This window comes from Schistocerca gregaria, chromosome 3, assembly GCF_023897955.1.
Source record: "Schistocerca gregaria isolate iqSchGreg1 chromosome 3, iqSchGreg1.2, whole genome shotgun sequence".
Taxonomy (NCBI): Eukaryota; Metazoa; Arthropoda; class Insecta; order Orthoptera; family Acrididae; genus Schistocerca; species Schistocerca gregaria.
The window spans coordinates 800,226,278-800,231,722 of record NC_064922.1 but is presented as its reverse complement, the minus strand read 5'-3'; positions in this window follow the sequence as shown (position 1 = coordinate 800,231,722).

Genomic DNA, 5,445 nt, shown 5'->3' with positions numbered 1-5,445 from the left:
AAATTTGGGCTACTCAAATTGTATTCATTTGCTTTATAAATGTGGAGATTCCAAGATTCTGTCAATCAAATGCATGTTAAAAAAGTTTTAACAGACGCATTAAATCAATAACTAAAATAGATACTAATACATGGCTTTCGGATATGATAGCTATAGTACAATATTATCATATCAAATATCTTTTGCTGAAATCTCATGAAATGAATAAAAGTTGTTAATTCAGATCTTCACTCTATAAATGTTCATTCACTGTGAAATATGAACTTCTGTAGGTCTGAGGATATTGAAATATTGTTGTGCCATTGGATGTGTCTCATTTTTCTGAGATCGCAGATGTCTTCAGATTCGCTTCAATGTGTAACTGCGATTTATTGTCGAAGTTCAGAGAGCCGTAACTTAGCTAACTACAAGATGGTCTCACACTCTGCCATTTCCTGGAGCATCGTCTGTCCTCCTAAGCGACTGTCGTCAAAACTCCCTGGGACATACCCACATTCCGGTCCTTTGCTGCTAATCTTGGTCTCTGGACTTACTCTTATCGATCACCCAGGTGGAAGCCGGAACTGCCGTGGTGCACACTGAGACCTTGGTCAGCTATCATTAAGCTATAGAACAAAGTCATCTCACCTCTTACCAATACGGGAATGTATTATTTCAATGATTTCGCTGTATGAAACTGATTTTACTTAGGTGAGAATCCCGATCAGTGACAGCAAAAACAGAATGTTTGAAAGCGCATTGATGTAGACCTTACAGTTCTTCATTCATGACAAATAGTAAAGTGATTCGCTGTTGTTCCAGGCTTGGAGTTCTTATTCTGAGAAACATATTAATAGCTTGCAGGGAGCGTTGTGTTCTATGAGGTTTTTTTTTATTGTCTATCTGCTACTGATTTCTGCAGACCGAGAAAAGTATATTACTGTCAGGAGATGGATCTGTTTCTGTACCATCAGTGACAGGTTACAATAGGCCTGAAAAACCGGCATCTCTACATATGAGGGGAGGAATGGAAGGGAGGACGGGTTGTAGGAGGGAAGGTAAGACTGGTTCTGAGTTGCTTAGCCTATATCCACACATGAAGGTGAACACAGGTGCTGCTGCTAGCTGCTGCCACTCTCTCCTGGAGACGTCTTTCGGACCCGATTTTGGGAGCAATTGTGATATTATAAAGATTTTGATCGATTCCCAGTGCATATGTAGCATTATGATCCATTGTTTATGAATGGTAGTTTTTGCAATTTCGATATGTAACTAGATCAGTGAACCAGTTTTCGTTAGTTTTGGTAGCATTTACTGACCTTCCCATACTTGAGTGATAGTTTGCTGCCCTCTGCCTTCTTACCATGTATGTATGTATGTATGTGTGTGTGTGTGTGTGTGTGTGTGTGTGTGTGTGTGCGTGTGTGTGCGCGCTTGTGTGTGTACAAGGTTGTCAACAACTGTGCACTTGTTGGCCGGTAGGGGTCTATGCTTCCTACGCTTCAGTGGTAGTTTGTTGTCCCATCCCTTCTTACCATGCGTCTATGTACAGGTTCCTCAGCAGTTATACACCTATAAAACTGTAGAGGCTTTTATCCTGGCAGTGACTGTAGGACAGTTTTGCAACAATTTCGTGTAGTACTGTGAACTAGGGCGCACAGCGAGGAGAACGTATGTACATGCATGTGCTCCGAAAGAGGAACAAAACGTGTTTCAATAAATAAATAAAGCACCTTACACACTTCCCCTCCAGCTACTCAGCATGAACTGTATCTTTTTCCCACGATTCTCAATTGAGGATCGGAGGGTAGGGAATGACCCTTGTCTCCCGCAAACCAACTAAATATAGTACAGACAAAGTGAATTATACGAATAAACAATATATTGTTGTGTCCTCTGCAATGTAATTGACACTGAATTTCGTGTTGTGAGGTCTTTTCACACCAACTGCCCAGCGCTGACTGAGCATTTCCCACAAACTTTCAGATGGGGGAGAGGTGGTTGGGTGGTGAGGGTAGAGAGGGGGATGGGGTGAAAGAAAGGGTGGCAGGGCTGGGGATTTAAACAGAGGAGGGCTTGGGATGTCCCCTAGGGATAGGGGAGGGGCAGTGGTTGTTTAATTAATCAATTTAGTTAAGCAGCCTACTAATTTATATCATTTTGATATAAAATTGTGCCAGATCCCCCCTTATTCTCCTACTAACAGCTCCTGCATTCTAGTTGGTGACAAGAGTAATACACAGAAAAACGGGAAGGATTTGAGGATCTTTTAGATTACCTTCAGCTAGGCTACAGGAAAGATGAGAGAGAAAGTGATGCTCCGATTTGTGTTATGAGTAGGACTTAAGGAAAATCAAGACCCCTTCATAGCATATGTCGACTTAGGAATAGCGTGTGGCAATGATGCAATGATGCAATATGTTCGAAAGTCGTAGTAATAAAATATCTATAAGACCACCTGATCAGATCTGAGATGAAAAATGACATAAAGCTGCGATACAGTATTGCTTTTCTAATCGTCAACCACCTGTTTCTAAGAAGCAGTGACATAAATAAGATAAGGTTTTGGGAGTGGAATTAAAATTTATGGTTATAAGAAAAATATGAAAAGATCCAGTGCTCAAATTACAGTCCTTAGTGATAAAGCGAAATGATAACAGGACTTGTTAAATGGAATTATCAGGCCAGTGGCATCAGGAACGAATTAAAGATAAATCAAAGAACGTAATCAGCAAAGTCATAAATAGGACCATCTATCAAATTAACATGAAAATCATTAGGCAGAGGAAGTTAAGAAGTCCTGTAATTTTGGAAGGAATGTAATGCGTACCTGGCGAAGAAAGTGGAACACACCAAGCAGACTAGCTCAGGCAAGGGAGTGTTCCGTATAAACGAAGCTCGCTAGTATGAAATATATACCACAATTTTAGAAAGTGATCATGAGAATGTTTGTCTGGAACAGAGAATAATATGGAAGTGATTTTTAGACTGTCTCATATGAGAAATGAATCGAGGGCTTTCACGTATGAGGTTGCAGAAACTAGATAAAAATAAAGACGATTCATGAGACAGAACATGCGAACATTCTCTGCAGAAACGTTGAGGCAGGGAATTGTGGAAATCATTGACGAGGAGGAACATGGTGAATAAAGATGATTGATAACCTCAGAGAATTACTTCCGTGGTACTCAGAGAAGCTGTAGTGGGTAAAAACGTATTGTGGAGGGTAGTGACTGGAATGCACCCAACAAATAAACGCAGACGTTGAATGTGTATGTTACTCTATCTGGTCAGTAACGATTTCGTCCAGATTGATGATGTATGCTTCGCTTGGCCAATAATGAAAGTGAGAGAAATGGGAGTTTCAGATGTTCAAATGTTTAGGAAAAAGACCATAGTAGTCGCTAGTCATCCAATCCATGAATCATTCACTAATGTAGGAAATTAATTTCCCGTATGAGTCTGCGAAAAGGGTGAATATTTTGTGAATAAAAACGTATAGAACGCTCAAGAAAATCTCTTTATCTGTTATCTCGTTTGGCTGCTGGCATCATCTGATATATGAAGTGAGATGAACTTAAAGAGAAAGATTCTTTTTATATCCCACCAAACACAAACAAAAGGTGATAAATTAGAAAGTTAAAAACTTTTCAAAGTCACACTCGCTGAAATGTGGAGAATGTTTGGTCTCAGTACTGAAAACTACGCCTAATAGGATCGTTTAAACACACTGAAGAGTCAAAGAAACTAGTACACGTGCCTAATATCGCGTAAGGCATCTGCGATCTCGCCGAAGCGCCGCAACACGACGTGGTATGGACTCGACTAATGTCTGAATTAGTGCTGCAAGATATTGATACCATAAATCCTGCAGGGCTGTCCATAAAGAGTGGGTGGAGATCTCTTCTGAACAGCACGTTACAAGACATCTCAGATATGCTCAATAATGTTTATGTCTGGGGAGTTTGTCGGCCATCGGAAGTGTAGCACTTCTGGACGTGTAGAGTGTCACATTGTCCTGCTGGAACTGCCCAAGTCCGTCGGATTGTATAATGGACTTGAATGGGTGCAGGTGATCAGACAGAATGCTTACTTACGTGTCACCTAACAGAGCCATACCTAAACGTAACAAGGGTGCCATGTAACTCAACTGGACACGCCCAATGCCGTTACAGACCCTCCACCAGCTTCAACTGTCCTCTGCTGATATGCAGGGTCCATATACAATTTGGAACTAGACTCGTCCGACCAGGCAACATGTTTCCAGTCAACCCCAGTCTAACGTCAGTTTTGACGGGCCCAGGCGAGGCGTAAAGCTTAATGTAGTGTAGTCATCAAATGTACACGAGTGGGCCTTCGGCTCAGAAAGTCCATATCGATGATGTTTCGTTGAATGGTTCGCACTCTGACACTTGTTGATGGCCCAGTATTGAAATCTGCAGCAGTTTCCGAAAGGGTTACACTTCAGTCACGTTGAACGATTCTTCAGTTGTCGTCGGCCTCGCCCCTGCAGAATCATTTTCCGGCAACAGCGATGTCGGTCATGTGATGTTTTACCCGACTCCTGATATTCACGATAAACTCGGAGATGATGTGTCCCATCGCTCGGGAGCCGACTGTAACACCACGTTCAAACTCACTTAAATCTTGATAACCTGCTATAGTAGCAGCAGTAGCAGATCTAACGACTGCGCCAGACTTTTCCTGTCTTATGAAGGCGCTGCCGACGGAAGCACCGTATTTTTGACTGTTTACGTACTTCTGTATTTGAATACGCATGCCTACACCAGTTTCTTTGGCGCTTCAGTGTATTTTACAAGGGTGTAATGTTTAGCCTACAAGATTCTCTAGTTTTTGGGACGCTGCGTTTAAATTTTATTTCATCATATGTTGACTTTCATAGTTATAAAAAGATAGGTCATCTTTAAAAAAGTCTAAGTAAACTTGTAATCTTTTATGAGCTTTTCGGTGAATGCAGCATTATTTTTTTCCTTTTAATTTATTCTCCGTTGTTACCCTGTTGAAGTATAATAAGCACCTGTTTCACTATATGTTCCTGTCAGATTATTTGCTTATACACTCCTGGAAATGGAAAAAAGAACACATTGACACCGGTGTGTCAGACCCACCATACTTGCTCCGGACACTGCGAGAGGGCTGTACAAGCAATGATCACACGCACGGCACAGCGGACACACCAGGAACCGCGGTGTTGGCCGTCGAATGGCGCTAGCTGCGCAGCATTTGTGCACCGTCGCCGTCAGTGGCAGCCAGTTTGCCATGGCATACGGAGCTCCATCGCAGTCTTTAACACCGGTAGCATGCCGCGACAGCCGTAGGGCACCGCACCGCCACTTCCCAGCAAATTAGGGACACTGTTACTCCTGGGGTATCGGCGAGGACCATTCGCAACCGTCTCCATGACGCTGGGCTACGGTCCCGCACAACGTTAGGCCGTCTTCCGCT